This window comes from Leptodactylus fuscus, chromosome 3 (genome assembly GCF_031893055.1).
Source record: "Leptodactylus fuscus isolate aLepFus1 chromosome 3, aLepFus1.hap2, whole genome shotgun sequence".
Classification (NCBI taxonomy): domain Eukaryota; kingdom Metazoa; phylum Chordata; class Amphibia; order Anura; family Leptodactylidae; genus Leptodactylus; species Leptodactylus fuscus.
The window spans coordinates 151,403,662-151,424,188 of record NC_134267.1 but is presented as its reverse complement, the minus strand read 5'-3'; the positions used below and the strand labels follow the sequence as shown (position 1 = coordinate 151,424,188).

At 39.4% G+C, this 20,527-nt stretch overlaps 1 protein-coding gene across 4 annotated transcripts in view; it reads left to right on the top strand.

Annotated features, from left to right (window-relative positions):
- The window catches only part of FGF12 (fibroblast growth factor 12), a 395,684-nt gene that overhangs the window by 310,042 nt on the left and 65,115 nt on the right, over nucleotides 1-20,527 (top strand). The window lies entirely within an intron of this gene.

The window sequence follows — 20,527 nt, the reverse complement described above, 5'->3', positions numbered from 1 at the left end:
AAAAAATCTGTAACAAGAGTGTTTAAAAAACTTACGAACATTATTTCTGTGCCTTGCAATTACTTTTTTTTTTTTTGTAAGGCCCATTAATAAATTTTAGGAATGGGGAAATGGAGAGGATTTTTTTTTCTCAAAAGGAAAAATGAAAAGTATTTTCTCCATTTCTTGGTTTTCAGTTCATCTTACATACAGAAAAGTAACACTTCCTTGGTGGCAACACTTGAGCTCTATCTTTATGAAACCCACAGTAATAGTGGGAAAGCGTAGAAAAGCCTACAGAGAAAATCATCTGGGGTGATAGCCCTTGGGATCTTGAAATTACCCTTCCTGTGCCAGTTCTTTGAAGGACCTTAAAGGGGTTGTCCGGGAATGATTTTTGACTATCCGGCGACGATCCATTTCCCCATTTCTGGAAATGTATCATCACTACTGTCCTTCCCTCTTCCCTACCATCCACACTATATCATACTTACCCATCTTCTTCCTGTCTGGGCTTCCTTCCCTGGGGAACGGCTCCTCTTCTTACGATGACGTCGGCATGTGTAATAGAGCCGGTATCGCTGAAGCAGACAATACATCTCTATTGCGCAAGCTGGGAGCCTGCGCAATAGAGAAGTATTGAAGGCTACGGCACAGTGCTGCGCATTCCTGGCAGAAGGAAGACCGGAAGAAGACTGGAAAAGTATAATAGTGGAGGAAGGGGGTTTGGCAGTGGAAGGAATAGCTAGGAAGACGATGGAGGGTGAGGGGGAGAGTGAGCTAAAGAGAGTGTGAGAGCGTACAACTACCAGAATGCATTGCAGCAGGATGCTACATACCAAGTAAACAAATGCAGAAGATGCTAGGCCTTCCCAAAGAAACCCAGAAATCACTCAAAACACAAGTTATATGGGTGCACTTATTAACTCATTAATGACACTAACAGACCGTTTTTTTTTTAAGTAAAAATCTATATATATAATATATATACACACACACACACACACACACACACACACACACACACACGCCTGAAAAAAAACCCCTCTAATAGTTGAATAGATGCAAATTTAAGATTTCACAAAAATAGAACTCAAGTGTTGCAAATGAGAAAAGTTACTTTGTATGTGAACTTGTTTGTTTGTAGAATTGGACTTGGTTCTTTGGACGTCAGCAGCATGCTTGTAAACTGCAAAGTTCTCTTTAGATTTACCGTTACAGATTTATTTTGTTTTTGCACATTTGTCACATATTTATAGATTATCAGATGAAATTAATTTGAATATCAGACAAGATAAACTGAGTAAACTCAAAAAGCAAAAACTAATATGCCAAATAACCTGACCCTATGTGAAAAAGTAATTGCCCCCTATTAATTAACTGTGATTAACCACATTTGTTCGAAAGCGGAGTTCAATTCCACTAGTCACACCCAGGTCAGACGACTGCCAGACCTGTAGAATCAAGAAATCACTTAAATAGAACCTGTCTGAAAACTTGAAGTAGGCTAAAAGATCTCAAAAAGTAACACATTATTCCCTGATCTGAAGAAATTTGAGAACAGATAATAAACAGTCATTGACATCTATCAATTTGGAAAATGTTACAAAGCCATTTCACTTGGACTCCAGTGAACCACAGTGAGAGCTATTATCCACAAATGGAGAAAACATGGAACAGTGGTCACGATTCAAAGCACTGCAGACCTCAGTTAAGGTCAGTGGTCGTGATTCAAGAATGGTATCCATGTGAGAGTTCCAAGGTGAAATCCACTGCTGACCCAAAAGCACGTCTTACACGTGACAAAAATGTCTTACTAATCGTCAAGAATTTAGGGAAACAATTGACTATGGACTGATGAGACAAAGTGGAACAGTTAGAAGGTGTGTCCCCCATTACAACTGGTGTAAAACAAAGACAGTGTTTTAGAAAAAGAACATCTTACTGACAATCAAATATGGTGGTGGTGTGATGGTCTGGGGCTGCTTTGTGACTTTAGGACCTGAACAACCTGCTCTTATTGAACCATGAATTCTCCTCTCTACCAGAAATCTTGACACAGAATGTCTGGCAATCAGTTTGTGACCTTAAGCTCAAGCATACTGCAGCAGGAAAATGACCTGATGTCCGGACTTGATTCCAATTGAGATACTATGGCATGAACCTAAATAGACCATTCATGCTTGAAAACCCTCCAATGTGGCTGAATTAAAACAATTCTGCAAAGAGCAGGCCAACATTCCTCCACAATGATGTGAAAGGCTCATTGCCCATTATCACAAATACATAGTTGCAGTTATTGCTGTCAAGAGTGTCGCAAACAGCTATTAGATTTAGGGGGCAATTACTTTTGCACATAGGGCCAGGTTAGTTGTGATAGCTTTTTTTTTTCCCACTTAATACAAAAATCATCATTGAAAAAACTACATTTTGTGTTTTACTTAGGTTATCTTTGATATTGAAATTTGTTTGATAATCTGAAAAATGTATGACAGAAAAGCAAAAACAAAAGAAACCTGTTAGGGGGCAATTATTTTTTCACAGCACTGTACATACAGTATCACAGAGACTGATCAATAAACTTAGAGGGGGCAGCATCTAGGACACTTAACTAAATTTCAGGGGTTTTTATTTCTAAAAAAAAGAATGTTTGTTTTCTTTTTGTGTGAAACTTTTTTTTTTTTTTATTGGCATTTTAAGTTTTTGAGTGAATTTTTCATCCCTCTTTTCCAAGTGGCATTCAGTACAATACCCAATAGGAACATTTAATTTGTGCACATAATTTCTGTTCTGCTGCTATGGAGACAGTTGGAGTGTAAAGAATTGAAATGTTCTCTGCTAAATACCAGTTTTAGAAAATTAACTACTATATTATATTGTAGAATCATTACTTGTCTATGCATGTGCTGTCTTTCCACAATATAATGTGCTTTGTGCTTCTTCTTCGGCTCCGCACTTGAGAGAGAGATTTGGCAAGAGCTGACTTGCTTCTATTATTATTTACCTTGTTCTTCGTAAACGCTTCTTTTTATTATTTTGTAATAGACAATGAAATGATCAAGGTGTTTTATTACAAGTGTTATGGATTTATACAGCTATAAACTAATAGTAGAAGTTGTTTCATGCATGAACTTAGCCTAAAATATTAACATTGGAATGGCCCACTTTACTGTGGGGAGTAGTTCCAATAATAATACTGCAGGGCCTGGATTTAGGCTGCATTCACAGACGGTGGAGGAGATTTAGGATATATTCACACGGCGGAAAATGGATTCTGCATGTGAACATACCGAGCGGCTTTGGGTGCATTAATAGCACGAACACACCTTTTAAGGAAAAACAATTTTTTTCCCCTCGGAAAACCCCTTAAAGCAGACGATGTCCCATCCACAGTGACTACAGAAGGAGAGTTGTTATAGGTGTGACTTCACCGTGAGTCCATAAACAGCTCACCTGGAATAAAATATATATTTTTTTCAGACCATTACAAAGTTCTTTGTGCTGTTATTTCATGTATTTGTACATAAAGTTGTAGCATAAGATGTGACAGTGTTCACCTAAATTCTGACTCAAATTAAATTCAACCAATAATTGGAATAAACTTAGACTAGACAGTCTGATGATGCACAAAATTTGTTTTCCAGCATCGACCGCTGGGCTAAAAACAAAGTTTTAAATGTAAAGAGGATCTTTCACCACCTCCGCAGACCCCAGTTCTTCTTAACCTTTAATAGGCACTGCTCCACCTGCTTCACGTCCTGACCGCTTAGTATTAATGCACTACTATAGCTGCAGCAGAGACCAGTAATTGTTCCTGCTGCCTACTCGACCTGTGCCGACTGCACGATTATTAATCCCTGCTGCTGTTATTTTTATGCATTAATGCTAAAGGACAGCGATTGGGAGGTAGTTTCCATTATTCAGAGTAGTTCTATAGCAATATATATATATATATATATATATATATATATAATTTTTTTTTTTTTTTTGGGGGGGGGGACATTGAGAAATATTCTACGTTTATGGGGGGGGACAATCAGAACCATTATATTAATGAGGAATTATACTTTGGGGGGAACTAATCCTCGATTAGTGCCACTCCCCAATGTATTATTTCCCCCTACATAGTATAATGTTGTTTACTGCATTCCTACATTATGATGCACATTATTGCTTCCCCTACATTGTAATGCCCAATTAGTGCCATCACCCAGTATATTACTTTTTAGTCCACCCCACATATTATAATGCTTCATTGATTCTACCCACACAGTATAATGCTCCTTATTGCCTACACAGTATAATGCACCTTATTGCCTACACAGTATAATGCTCCAAGAGTGTCTCTTCCACATACAGTATAATGCCCCATTAGATTGTGTGGCGGCACAAATAGGACATTATACCATTTAGAGACCTTTAATGGAGCTTTTTGTGTATGTGTGACTTAATTGTTAAGCATTAAACCCTTTCACCTTCTGTAGCTTACCAGTTGGTGACATTGACCCCAGTAGTCCATTTGACCACAAGGACAGTTAAATTAATATGAAATATTTTTTCATAATTTTTGTTACCATGAAAAATGATAACTTTTCCCAACACAGTCCTAGCTGTGGTATAGGTTTCTATCTGGTCTGGAGCTCAAATCTCTTTTATTACACTTTGTAGCAATGGATAAATTAAATGTGAACCACTTTGTTATATTTTAATAATTTTGTCAAAGACCTCAGGCCTGGTTCACATCTGCATTCGGTAATCCGTTCAGCGTGTCCACATGGAGACCCCACAAATGGACTACCGAACACATTGGCAATCGGTGAGCTTATGAAAGCAGACGTACCCCATAGACTAGAAAGGGGCCCGTGTGCTTTCCAGGCAGTGTCTGCATGGAACATGCGGACAGAAAAGTACTTCACGATCTACTTTCCTGTCCGCATGACTCACGCGGAAAGCACACGGACCCATTATAGTCTATGGGGTCCATGTTCTTTCACTGCTCACCGCTTGCCAATGCGTTCGGTAGTCCGTTCAGGAAGTCCGCATGGGGACTTCCCGAACGGATTACGGAACGCAGATGTGAACCAGACCTCTCTTCTATCAGTAACTGTTTTGCTATGGTATGGTTCTGAACCTCATTTGGTTGTGCAGCAGTATTACAAATAGTAACACAAGTGCATATAATGAAATGGCCAGATGATTGGGCAGATGATGGGCTGAGCGCATAAATAAACATGCCCAGCCATCAGCTGGTTTAGTTACCATCCACTGCAACTTTCATGTAGGCGATGCTTCCCCTTGTGTGTAAAAGGATCAAGTGCTCCTGAGAGTAAGGAAACTGTATGGTTGCTGCATGTAATTGGAAATATAATGGCTGCTAATCCACTGGCAATCTTGTCCATTTGTGCTTTTTACAGGCAGAGAATCTGCCCATGTAACAGGAGCCTAAAGCTTAATGTTTGTACTGAAGTTCAGATGATGATCCTTTGGAATAGAACGGCACTTCACATTTCATATTTCTTAGTTTGCTATTTCTTATTAATGATTACCAAATTTATAAAGATGTTTGTCCCAGTTCTAAGATGTGTAGCATCATTAGTCGCATGAAATGTGTTTTTTAATGTGTAACTTTATAGCAGATGTGCAATTATAGCTGCAATATGCTCGTAGCTGGAGAGACAGGCATCAGTTTGCGGGTGTCTTATATACTGCCTGCTATGTTTCTACGTTATCTTTTCAATGTAATAGAATAATGGAGCATGCTGGGTTATGTGGCTTTTATGTTTGCTCGTAACTGGTTTTCTGATAGAAAGTATCCATCTCTTCTTCCTAGAGCATGGTTTCTATTTTACCCATTGGCAGTTTTCTCTTTCTCATTATTCTTTCATCATCTTGCTTTATGGCATCAAGGTCTGTGTAGTATTTCTGTCTGAATGGAAGAAGAGCACATGAAAGGTTTGTATGCACGTTACATATGGAATTTGGTAGTCCATACTGTCCTTGTTCGGGCTGAATTTGTAGCTGATACTAATAAAGTGGCTCAAGTAGAGAAAGGGACATTGCTCCACTGATGTGAAAGTAATAGGTCCAGCATATGCCGGAGGGCTTGTCATTACTGTAACCTCAACATTCTTACACATATGGCTCATTGCATTGATTTGTACCCTGCTCAGTATTAAAAATGGTATGAAATGTGATTGTACTGTGGTGGGCACTATGCGGGATATATGGAGGATACCTATTGGCCTTTGGAATTTTATCTTATGTTTTTAGATGCACCATTTTTTCTTGTGGTCTGTTTAAGAGGAATATAACCCTAAAGTACCATAAACTGCAGAACAGACAAAATGGAGGCTGCCAGAATTAAAATAAGTATAGATGTATTAAAAAATATATAGGTGGAGGTAGTAAGCTTTAACAAGAACTTCTTACTTTATTGTAAATGGATTTGAGATATACCACCAGTGGGCAAAAAAAAGCCAATTTTCTTTTGGGTAGATTATGAATAGATAACTCTCTCACAATGTGTAAAATAGACATGGGTATGGGAATACAGTCAAATCAAGAAAAAAAAAAAGCTAAATAAAAATAATCCAGCACCAGAATGAAATAAATATAAAACATAATTTTTACGTCAGGTCAAGGATGCCATAAAAATGCATAATTGGATAAACTGTCGCCTACACATTTCAAGGCTTTCAACTCTTTGCATAAACACTTGAACTAAGGCCCCACATAGCGAGCTGCAGCAAAAAAGTGCTGCGACAAAAACCGTAGCAGCAACGCATTTCCACAAAGCACCAAACAAAAAGACACCTGCAGGTTAACTAAAGATTAATATCCATTTCCATAAGTCACACATGGCCGCACCACCCTATTACCCATTAATCCGTTAAGAATTTGCTTCACAATATCAGAACATAAAAACTTTATCAATGTTTTTCTGTTTAAATATAAACACATACAAAAAATTATACATGTATAAAGATGACCTAGTACTTATATTTTTATCCAACAAATGAATATAATATACCAATCGTGCATTAAAAATAATTTAAAAAAATCTGCCTGCATCCCTTCATCCATAAATGGCATGTGTTGAGACTGAGCCATAACAGGATTCAATAACCAAATGATAATCTGTATGCTGAGAAGACTCTCCTGACAAACCTAGTATATTAGGATTATTGCAGTCTGCAATGTGTTCAGCAATACGCATTTTCAAAGAACGTCTTGTGCAACCTATATAATATACGTTGCACATTGTACAATGTGTCACACAGACTGCATATTTAGTATTGCAATAGATAAATTTACTTATGCCAGGTTCACACTAATGATGGTTTTTTTGTTCTATGGGTCTGTCTGGGGAACTGAAAACAGACTCAGTCACTTACAAAACAGACTTGCAGGACTTTTCTCTCTGCATATTTGGGAATAGAAACCAGTCGGACCCCATTAAAGTCTATGGGATACATGAGTAACTGCTTTTTTAAGCGGACTTGGTTTCTATTTTTTATGTCCCCAATCACTAGCGTGAACCTAGCGTAAGCAAGTTTGTCAGCTGCATCCATCCTTAAAGAGTATCTTTTTATTACTCTAGCTCTTAAAATAAATAAAATAAAAAAAAATGGGAATTACAGTATGTAGTTAGTTTTGCTGTTATCGCTGTGAACCTATACCTGTACCTGCTTAGGTCATAGCCTAAAGCTGGTGACACCAGCTTACCATCACGCATGTTTGGTGGAGTCCCAACTCTGGAATCAAGTATGCACAATGCTTCTCCGTCATAGAAGAAAAGCTGTTTCCAGAGGTGTTTGACACTGAAATACACTTGTCTCACCACTGAAAACCTGTGCACACTTGGCCAACCCGAGCATGCATTTGTATTTTGTCAGGAGCAATAGATGTCAGCAGACAGCTGTCTAGATTATGGCCAGCATTAGATGCAAGTTTAACAAATTCACATTCGTGAGGCCTGAGCAAAATGATCTAAGACTTTCCTTTGTGTATTCATTATTGAAACAATATATCTGAAGATGCTGAAATTTGTTTAATCTCTAAATCTTAATGCTACTGGAATGAATACAAATATGATAGCTGTGTGTCCTGTGACATACAGTGATATACAATCAATGGAATTGAAGTGACTAGTGTGAAATGGAAGAAAAAAAAAATCTGGCTCTGGTATTTTTGTATGTATGTGTTAAAGCACGAGGTAAAGTTGAGAAGGTAAAAATAGTTCATGTGAGAGAGGTGTTAGGTAAGCTTAATCATGCAGTGCATGACTTCCAGATACATGCAGATTGTGGTGTCATTCAGTTTTATTAGTTGTATGATATATACTCATAGGTTGCTGCTTTTACTCTGTATACAGGGTGCGCTGTACACAATACTGAACTGTGACCTAATTGTGCACCACGGTGTATAAAATGTATGCTGACACATAGCAAAGTAAACTTTTAAGAATATATTATTCTGCTTCAGCCAAGAATGCATGTGTTCTTAAAGGGGTTTTCTGGGATAACTGGAAATCTGTACACTAATCTAAACACCCTCCTACTTTCTAAATAATAATGTATATGTACCCCCACCCACCATACACCTTAGTGGCCTGCTACTCCTGTTAAAATCTTTGGGTTTAACTGAGATTCTAATTTCTAGAACTGTGACTTCAGGGAAGGAAATTGATAAAATCATCACTATGAGAATAGAAAGCCCAATAGTATCAGACGTTTTCTGTAAGTTGAAGCATATTTAACCTTAAAGGGGCTCTTTAAAATCTTCGCTGGGTGGTGAACAATACAATACTAGACTATAGATGTGTACTATCAGTGGGAGATTTCTCACTGTCCTGTTATAACTCTAAACCGTGAGGCCAGCCCCTCTGACAGTGCAATGATATCAATAGCCGAAACTAAGGAGGCACTGGGGAAGATACAGACAGGAGCGCACGGAGTTCATCACACCATCAGCTTTATGTCATTTACCTCTCTATCGTAGAGGACCTCTTTAAACTAAATATTTCATTTACTGAACCTTCTCATCCCATTTTCAATCACTACATACATACCGCAACACTGATTTCATCTCATAAAACGCTTGTCGAAATACACCCCAAAAACAGGTTCCATTGAATTCTGTTTCAGTAGCTTTTACACCTCAAATCAATAATCAAAAAATGCAAACAAAAAACCTACATTTTTCTGCCCACATTATCTCTATTGTTATATCACCATAGTATATATTATTTACTTTGTTTTTACTAGTGTTTTTTTTAGCCAAAATAGACTTCCTGGCCTTGCTCGGAACAGACGTGTGTATATATTTCTTATATAAGGTCTATATGTTGTTCTAAACCTCTAATAAAGGATGAAAAGACTTGTACAATGTTTGACATTATTTGCAACCTTAGCCATTAGTATCTGTAGTGTGAAGTGACATTGATCTTTCAGAAACTACTAGTGGTGCCCAGTGTCGATTTAAATTGCCTGAACTATTCTACAAATGTTCCAAATCCTCCCTATGGATAGTATATATAACATACACAACCTAGCAATTTGGAAATGGTTCGCCCCTTGTCCTCATTGCTTGGTTGTGCATGACTGGTTTTTCTTCTCCTGCTTTTTAATTTGCTCTCCATTTTACTTTGTACAGCAGCTAGCACAATGAAATGCAATTTAAAGAGTGACTGCACATTAGTCTAGTGGTATATAGGGATGCGGGCAGAAACATTGTAGCTCCATCTTGTTACTCTTTGCTATCAACTGAAATGTACCGTCATTTCTCCTCCAGGGTACATGGCCCAAAGCAGGTTTCTGCTCCACCTCAGGCTCACACATTCATTTTCCAAAGGATGGGCAGCACTCCATGAAATATCAAAATTAGCTACTTTATTAAATGTTCCATACAGGCGAAAACTGGCAACAAAATAAGCACCAGATAACTAACCCTCTGACATGTTAGTTATCCTTAATCTTGCTGACTAAGAATCCATTAAGGATCAAAAACGTCAGAGAGTTAGGCATTTGGTGCTTGTTTTGTTGTAATTTTTCTCTTTTTTCCCCACATTTAAGCCAGGGCTCCACATGGTATAAACACTGCAGGTTACCCGCGGCACAAACTTGAAGAGAAAATAAGTGGTTATTCAACCAAAAATAGCAGGTCCGCACTCCTTGGGTTCCATAAAATATAACTTTTAATAAGCCATTAAAAGCTCACACAACATAGAACAATTTGTGAAAAAGTTAGAAAAAGACGCATAGTGCATAAAAAGGCGTTTTTAAGCACTATGCATCTTTTTCTAACTTTTTCACAAATTGTTCTATGTTGTGTGAACTTTTAATGGCTTATTAAAAGTTATATTTTATGGAACCCAAGGAGTGCGGACCTGCTATTTTTGGTTGAATATTCAGTTGTGAAGTTGCCTTGTCCAGTCCAGAGGTGAAAGGCCGTGCACCCAGAGGGAAATCTTGGAGCATACTCATATGGTGAGATCGAGACTTTTTTTTTTTTTCTTTATCTGCATTTGAAAAATAAGTGGTGTTTTACAGTCTAAGCAAAGTGGATCCTATGAATCCCATCCCCATTTTGCAGTAAAATACACACAGTGGACACACTGCGATTTCCAAAACTGTTGCAGCATGTCAATTATACCTACAGACACACGGTGAAAAGTGCTGCAGGAAAAACCACAATGCATTGCAATACAGCACTGCGGCATGCCACATGGGGCCTTAGCCTAATGTAGACTATTTTTATATTTGAGTGCCAGCTGTCCTTTGGAAAATGAACTTTGGATATATGCGTCTACAGTTTATATACAACATTTTAGAGCAAATTGTAGTCTGTGGGTCACCGATGTAATGCAGGAATGCTTAGAGTTTTTCAGGTTCTCTGTATAGAAGTTTGTAGTTGTATAATAAAGGTTTGAGGATGAAGTCCTGAATAGTATGATTCCATCTTGTACCTGAGAAAATCGTGATTTCTACTAGACAACCCCCTTTCTGTGTTCTTGTTTTGTAGTAAGTAAATTGACCGTAATTAGTGATGAGCGAGTAGTATTCAATAGAATACTACGCTATTTGAAATACTCGTTCGAATACTACTCGCTATTCGCAGTAAAGATTCGATTCAGAACCAGCATTGATTGGCCGAATGCTATACAGTGTATAGCAGTCGGCAAATCAACGCTGGTTCTGCAGCAGGCTTGTCCTTGGTAGTCTGGAGAGCTGGCAGCTTTTGCGGTTATGTGGGAGCTGACTTTTTCTCATAGGAATGCATTGACCAGCGTTGATTGGCCGAATGCTATACAGTGTACAGCATTCGGCCAATCAACACTGGTTCTGCCGGAGGCTCGTCTGTGACAAGGCGGAGTCTAAGATCGTACCACAATGGAGACACAATGCAGTGTATAGCATTCGGCCAATCAATGTTGGTTCTGCAGGACGAATAAGGGCCGGTTCACATTAGCGCTTGCCTCCCGTCCGGAAGGAGTCCGCAGGAGGTACCCCCCCCCCGAACGGAATATCAGTGCAACTGCAAGCGCTGTGCAGTTAAAGCGCATGGACCCCATAAACTATAATCGGGTCCGTGTGCTTGCTGCGTACTGCCTGTACGAATCATTTGTGCAGGCAGTGCCCTGCAAGCACATGGACCTGTTATAGTCTATGGGGTCCGTGCGCTTTAACTACACAGTGCTCCTCCTAAACACTCTCCTCCTGCTACTCGTGGACTTGGTGACTCTCCTTTAGTGGAATAGTGGTTTCCCCTGAAACGAGCATTTTTTCCCATAGACTATAATGGGATTCAATATTTGATCGAGTAGTCGAATATTGAGGCTCTGCTCGAAATGAATCTCGAATATTTCACTACTCGCTGATCTCTAACCGTAATAAATAAAGGAAAAATGTTATCTTGTTTTTAGTTTCATTTGCTTCATATCAGTTATGTCATTGACAATTAGGGCTCTTTTACATTTATTGTTATTCAGTCCAGTGGATTCACGAGGAGAGTAGTGACCCCATGTCCTCCCACCCCTCTCCATTCAGTGGCAGTAAGACGATAAGTCATTGGAGGGGAGTGAACTATAGACAGACTTATTGTATTCCGCAGAGGTGAGAACAAGAGATTAAATGAATCTCCTCATTGGACTAATACGCATTGGCACATTGTATTCTTCTAGTGACTAGTTAGCCAAGGGGTGCGACATTTGTACCCTTTGGCATAATGACTCAGAAGACCTACACTTTTAAATGGGATGCCTTTACACTTCACTGGCCTTCTGTGTAGAGGTATGTTTCTGGCGGTAGCCTGCATTTCACTTTATCTTATATGTGCACTTACATTTTTCTGTTGATCACTTCTTTTAATTTGCACTCAAGTCATTTGGTGTTGTTGCTGAGAGACTGCCAGAATAAGATTACTGCAGGTTTCCATTATTAATATATTATCTGTCTTCACATCACACACCCAGGTCCACATGTCAGGAATTAAAACAGTCGGGCAAGGCCTTGCTTTAATTTGCACAATGGGGTCTTCTGTTTCCATTTTGTAATGGCCTTACACTGCATTTTCAATGTTTTAAGGGTTGGTCTTGAAAGCCACATTGCTTTTAAAGTAAGTAGTGACATTTATGCTGTTATATGGCCTATGAGTTTGTCCCAGGTTCTGGAATCGGTCAGCACTTCTTTCTCACCACTAACACTATACAAAGCAATATCTGTACATGGTCACAGATTTCTGGCAATCTGTATTAGTTTAAAGTGTACCTGTAGCAAGAGGAAAGTGTCAATGTCGGCAGAATGTTGCCTTTTTCCAGTAGCCTGTATTCTATCAGTGGGCTCTGTGTAATGTTACATTTCCCCTAATGTGTACCTGCCTACAGTTTTGCTTGAATGGGAACTGAGCTGCAGCAGACTGACACAGGGTACAGACCTCTTTACTAGGGACTCCATATACCAGTTTCATTCCTGTTGCCGGGACTCTTACTGCCAGCTGAGCAGTGTGGGTGCCAGATGTTGGATCCCAACCAATCTGATATTGATACCTTTAGCTAAGAATAAGACCTCAGTATTGGAATGCTGGAAAAAACTTTTTAAGGCCGGGGCCCTACGTTACGAAAACACTGTGTTTTACATTATCTGCAAATTTGATGGGATTCTGGCTAGTCCCATCGTCACATTGCAGAAAAAAATCTGCAATGGAAAAGCTGCGATTTCAAAAATTATACCTATGGAAGTGCTGGCGTTTTCTGTATAGGTATTATAGGGGCAGAGTTTTCCTCTGCAGACTTTCTGTGAAAGAAGCTACTGGAAAAAAAGTGGGTTTCCGCCACGTTTTTTTCGCTTTTTTTTTTTGTTTGTTTTTTTTAGGTTGATGGTAATGTTTGTTTTATATATTCCCATATTCTGTATTGCATAACTAATAATGAAATCTAGCTTCTCAAGGATAGAGATATGTAAAGTTTTATTCAGGTCACCATTGTAGTACTTGCTTTATTCACATGCAGATGTGCTACCAGTATTGATTAATATACAATTAACCCCTCAGGTAATTTCAGTATTCAGATCTTTCAACTCCCCATGCACTCTCAGCTCCAATGAAGTATTTATTTATGTTCCTCTAACACATAGCTCGGAGATCAAAGCGATTCCTGTTCTAAATGATGCTGATGCAGCAGCCTGTGCGAGAGAGATGCTTTATCCAGAATTATCTAAGAGGGAACGTGAACCGCACAGAACAATGCGTAGGTGGGAAATAGTCCATTAAATCACAAAGGCCTCCACATTGAGAGCATTGTACAGCAAGCTGCAGGGAAGAACATTACATCCTTCAGAGCTGGAGAGAAATGCAGTATTTACTTCACAAATCTCTCCAGGATTGCACTAACCAAATTAGATTTTGTATCACATTAACCGCAAACATGTGATTGTGTAGCTCAGCTCTGCAAAGCAAACTATTCCCCTACACACAGTTTGAAGATTAAAATGTAGTTGTTTAGAAGCAGCCCTTCTTTCCAGTTGGAACGCCATTGTTCTCGAGCTTCTTTTGGCCAGCATGGAGTATCAACTCGCTTGTCTAATTCTTGTGCGACTTCCTGACCTCTGATTTTTTTTTTTTTTTTTTAAATCTTCTAGCATTTCCACATTAAACAAAATGTACAGCGAGTCCTTAAAGGGAGTCTGTCGGCAAAATACAGCATATCAACCCAGTGTGCAAGATTCTTTGGCGTAACAATTACATTGCCACTGTAACTCTCTCATTACTCGAAATCTCCATTGCTCAAATTCATATTGAGAAAGACTCTGATTCATTCACAAGTTTTATATGTGGTTCATATCCATGTCTATAAGTTTTAATCCATAAATAATACTTTGACCTCCAGTGATCATACACATATCGATCCTGTGAGTAAACAGCTGTGACCCCCCCAAATAGGGGAGCTCCTGAGCCCCCTGTCTGAACGGATTATAACTGCTCTGTTCACTTCTATGGGAATGATGGAGGTAACCAAGCACTGCACTCTGTCAATCCCTTAAAAGTAAATAGAGCGAGGGCCACATATGTTCATGACCACTTCATTCACACAACCGACCCCTTTCTCGTGATTGATGGGAATCCCAGGGTCAGACCCCTAGTCATCATATATTTATTATTTGTCTATAGTAGTTTATGGGAAGACTCCTTTAAATATTAGCAATAAAGTTTTAAAAGACATGCCTTTTTTCTGCTTTGTTTAGGTAAGCAGAGGAGTGAAAATTTCAAATATGGCTGTATTAGGGAGCCATTACTAAGTTTAGTTGCCGTGGAAAACAACTCTTGGCGGACCTGTAATGGTTGCCATACGGAATGTCAAAGTTAGAAGTCACATAACTAAGAAACAGATGAATAGAATTTTTAATTACTTGGCTGTAATTGACTTCATTATTTGAATATTTTATCAAGTACGTTTACTTGCAACTCATCCGAGAAACATTTCTCTCCATTCCTCTCCCCTTGCTCTTGTGTCTGTCTTCCACTTATTTATTGTAATGCTAAGGCACTGTTCACATCTGTGTTGGTCCGTCATAGGAGAAGAACAAAAAATGGCAGCTGCATGATGATTTGATGGACACCCGCAGTACCTTATGAATCTGATTTACAATAAGGTCCATCAGGTTTGCATCATGGTGTACAGCATTATTACCAGACAAATGGAGATTCCATATGAACAGAGCCCTAGTAACTGGCAAAGACATGTTTTCTTAGCATTGTTCAATATTATGTGACGTTATGAACTTAGCATGGGAAATATAAAATGTATTTGTGATTAGGTAACAGGTAGAATGCTGGAGTCCACATGTATCAGCCCCAGGTTTTTGACATATGTGTGGTCCAGGGCAGATCTGGAGTAGGCCTCATCCCAGGTGTAGATCTTGGCCTCATTACTGGGCCAGAAAAAGGCTGCAGCTCTTGTATTGCAGTTCCGTGAGATGAATGGAAGTGTGCGGTTCTGTCCTGTAACCCTGAGTCCGGTGAGACAATACTTCTCCTGTTTTCGTGTGGCTGGTAGTAAGCCAAATATATAGTTAAGTTACCAGTTCTGTTTAGTTAGTGGCTCAGATGAGCAGGTATTTATTTTGTTTTTGCCTGAAGTTAAGGTTGTTTTGTTTTATTTATTTTGTGCTTGAAGTCAAGGTTTATTTATTTTCCTAATATTTTTTCTAAAAAAAACCCCAAAAAACAGTTTGCTGCACATTTTGTGTCACTTACTGTGATTCTGCCGCACTATATATATATATCCTATCCTACTAATCCTATCCTACTAATATTAATGTGAAAGTTTGTGTGTTTGGATGTTTGTTCCGCAATCACGCAAAAACAGATGAACGGATTTGCATCAAATTTGCCACATACATTGATAGGAACCCTGATTAAAACATAGGCTACTTTTTATCCTGGTAAATGACGTCACTACACGACCGCAGTGAAGGAATTTAGATTCACACTACACTAAAGGACCTGTGATGACGTCATCACAGGTCCTTGAGCCATTCTGAAATAGGATCATGCTATGCAGTGAGCAGAGCTACACACTATTTTGTGGGCGGAGCTATATAGGATGAAGCTGGACAGTGTGAAAGCTGAAGAAAATGGAGTCTCATAGAAGATCAGGAGACTACAGAACATGCAGGCTGTGTGTGGGCAAGAGGACTATATTGGGTGTAGAGTTTGTGAGTACTACAGGGAATGTGTTGTTCTGCCTGTTGGGGGAGGGGGGTGAACTTTGGCACATTTCAGCAACATCCATTCAGCCCTTCATAACACAAAAGCTGCTCAGACAGTCACATAACCAAACCCCTGGAATCACAATTGCCCGATGTAGCACAGTTTAGGCAGCACTGTGACATACCTCTATAGGTTCTCCATATGCGAACATGTACATACAGCTGGGTATCCTATGCATATGCAGCGATGTAGCAGAGCCAAGACGCGGCAGCAGGCTGATTGAAATGTCGCAAATTTCTGCAACATCCGTTCAGCCATTTCCAACACAGAAGCTGCTCAGACACTGACATAAGAACACCCCTCTAAATGGCTAGATGTAGCAGAGCTTAGGCAGCGCTGTAGCACAGCTGAGTGCGCTCTCCATATGCAGAGATGTACATACAACTGAATATGCTGCGCATATGCAGCGATGTAGTAGAGCCGAGACGCGGGAGCAGGCTGATCATCCACAACAGCAATTGGCTAATTATAAGCTGCTCAGCATCAACACTAACCCGCAGATGAAGTCGTGGGCAGATGCTAGTATATATATCTAGATATATATATATATCTATCTATAGATAGATAGATAGATAGATCATTCACCTATACATTTGAATATCTAAAATTATATATGATCCAGTCTAGAAATAGTTTGATCCAAGTGTTGGGCAGAGCCCTGTCCTGCTGCTGTTCATCTGAATTAACCATATATTGCTTAAATAAAAACTAGATATTATTCTTCTCACATTTTGCCTTCCAAATAGGCTGTCCTCACATAAGTACACATTAGTGTTTGAAGACTGTGACATCTCCGTAATGAAAGCTATTGAACAATTCTTTAGTGTACAAGTGCAGAGTCAGCAGAAGTACTTGTGGTGGCTAGAAGGGTAATTGATTTAACCCATCCTCAAGATGACAATAAATGAGATGGAAGGGAAAACTTGTTTCTGGGTGCATTCAGTTAGTGGTAACACAATAATGATGTCAATAAGTTGTATTAACATCAGTCAGGTAGCGCCAGTAGGTAGCCAGTCTTGCTGCTTTGACTCTGGATGACGTTACTAGACTTCAGCGTCTTGTGGGCTATTTATATTAGAAATGTGAGTCATTCAGCAGAGCAAATATTTAGAGCACATGGATGAATCGCAATAAATTCATATGATGGCCTCTTTTTATTTTATTTGTTATATTAGTTCTATGCAATGCAGTGGTGAGAAAACCCCAGTAATAAATCTATTGCTGACATTGCTGAATAAACATTCATGAATCTTATCTACCGAGTTGCTGATAAACATAGCTCCTTAATCCCGCTTTATGGAACAAACTATTGTACAATCAATTAGTACTATCTATATATTTTGAGACTGCACATGTATCATTTTCTGTGTTAATAGGCTATTATGATTTCCAAGGATGGAGAAATAGATTAAAAAACAGAAATTTCAATGGTAATGAAAAATCCAGTAACACCAAGTGCTTTCATTGGGTACTTCAGAATATTTAATGAATACAGTATTAATGGATATTTAATTATAGATATGGTGACTGTGCTACTAAGTGGTACAGCAAAGAGCAGAATAGAACAGCATATCATCCTTATGTGTGTTATGACTTGCACCCTAACCACAGATTCTGTCCCAAATCTATCTCCCATTATTTTCAATCTTGCCATTGATTCTGGCAATGGAATGTGGCAGCTGAAAATGAAGAGGAATGTAGCCAAATAATCCTTAACAAAAAATGGTTTGAAAAAGGTTTATTTTATATTTTTATAAAAAGAAACAAAACTAAATTTGACAAACTAGCAAAAACTGTGTATAGGAAAGGACAACAAAAGACATTGGACATCCCAAAAATCATGAAAAAATAAAATTTTTGATTTGTTAATCTAAATTACTTGATAAAAATAGAAGTTTGAGCTGAAATGTCACATTAATAAAGTTCTGCTTGCTTCTATATAAAGAAGAATTGCAAACTGATTGTGTATTTATAACGCCACTGATCTATTTTAGGAGCTCCCTTTCCTTCTTGGTAACAGGGTATGTAATTCTTCCTGCGTGCATAGCATTCGAAGGTATCTTTTGAGTTACAATTACCATTATTGATCAAATGTAACTTCGCTTGTCACCCTCTTATGATCTAGAAAAGAATAAATTCTTTCAAACAGGTACATCAAGAAAACTTATGAACATTATAGCAGATCTGCGTGATTCCAGCTATGTAGATTCATGGTGTGATGTGTTGTAGTGCAAGGCATGTTATTTTATTACTCTATATATTGTGGGGAAGCTAGCTCGGTAGTGGCAGTGGTGCGACCCAACCAGTCAGAGACAGGGAAACAAATCTTGCAGCAAAGCTGTTTAAGAAAAACTGCGAAATAAATCTTTACATCAGGCACAAAAATGAACAAAATAAAATCCAGCCTTAACTTTAGGCAAAATAATGTCAAACAAAAATATTGCTCGTCTGAGCGCTAACTAAACAGAAAATACTAACTGTATGTGTGGCTTACTACCAGCCACATAAATCAACCAAAAAAAACCTTGACTGTATCACAAGGCTCTCAGTGTCAGGACAGACCCAGCCACTTCCTCTCCTCCCAGGTTTTGCCCTGAAGTGCAGGCTCTGCAGCCTTTTATGGAGCAGTAATGAGCCTAGGACCCACACCTGGGGCTGAAACCTATTCCAGACCTGCACTGGACCACACATAAGTCAGGAATTTGGGGCTGATATAGCAGGACTCCAGCACTTTTCCTTTCACCTTTTCACTATATTTATACACCTACCGTGTTTCCCCGATAGTTAGACACCCCCGATAGTAAGACGTAGTGGGACTTTAGAGGGGTGGGCTAATGTAAGACATACCCCAAAAGTAAGACATAGTAAATGTCTAAAAGTAAAAGTAAGACCTACCGTAGTAAACCTAAGGCGCATTGGACAGCGCTGCGCCTTATAGTTCGGTGCGCCTTATAGTCCCCTGTCTAGGTTCATATATAAGGCGCACCGGACTATAAGCACTGTCTGGTGCGCCTTATATGTGATTGAAAGTGGCGGCACGCCGACTTTGCCGGCGGCCGCTTAACTCCCCGCGTGCCAGCTGCTTCTATTAATTTCAATGGCACGCTTCCATTGAAATGAATGGAAGCTCTCGGCACGCGAGGAGTTAAAGGGATTCTACCATTAAAAGAAGTCGTTTCCTCTGACCACGTCGGAATAGCCTTAAAAAAGGCTATTTGTCTCCTACCTTTTGCCATAGCCAGCGCCGCCTTCTTCCTGAGCTGCGTCCGCCCCTTCTGTGTCGTCTTCTTTGGGCCTCATGGATGACGCATGCGCAGTCTGCTCTAACAGGCTCTCGCAGCCAGAGCCGACTGCGCGGCCGGCTGGAAGCGGCCGCCGCTTAACTCCTCGCGTGCCGCCGCTTCAATCCATCAACCCCTGTCATTTTTTTTCCAATATAAGACATACCCCGAAAGGAAGACATAGTGGGACTTTTGGGGGTAAAAATAATGTAGGACACTGTCTTACTTTCGGGGAAACACGGTAGCATTGTGCACAGTTGTTTCTACTGTTCTTGAAAAAAGGTAAGCAAATAGCCAGTTGATCTCACTGAAAAACAAATACCTCCAGCCACATAAATATAGGGTGCAAGCATCAGGGTTCATACCAAAAACCCATAACCTAATGGACATAAAATCCAAAATCAGGCAGCACTCCAAAGGATAAGGTGATGAAAAGCGAGTATTCTATTTACCTTGGAGCACAATGTTTCAGCTGTTCTCTAGAGCATTTATCAAGCTTGACAAAGTCTCTTTAAGGCTGCGGCCCCACGTTGCAGGAACGCAGCTTTTTTTGTTGTGGGTTTTTAAGCCAACGTCAGAAGTGGGTTGAGCAGAAGGGAGAAGTATAAGAGCTTTCTATATATTTCCCATTCCTTATGTGGCCACACCTAGGTTTGGCTCAAAAAAACTTAGCAAAATCTGCAACAAAAGAAGCTGCGTTTCCGCAACATGAGGCCTCAGCCTAAAAGAGCTGGAATATTGCACCTAAAATGATGGCTTGGGGAATTTCACCCAGCATAGATTTGTTGTGGCTTCAATTGTAATGTGTGTGGTCCATAGAAAGTGAATAAATGTTGGCCAAGATCTCATGCACTCTTTAACAGTTTAACTTAACTTTTAAATTGCTGTTTCCCAAATTGTAGGTTGCAACCCCTTGGGGTGGGGTTGAGAAGACTTCTGGAAGGTCACAACACATAAGTGATATTTGCACTGATGAGGTTCTGTTGTTCTGATACTGTCAC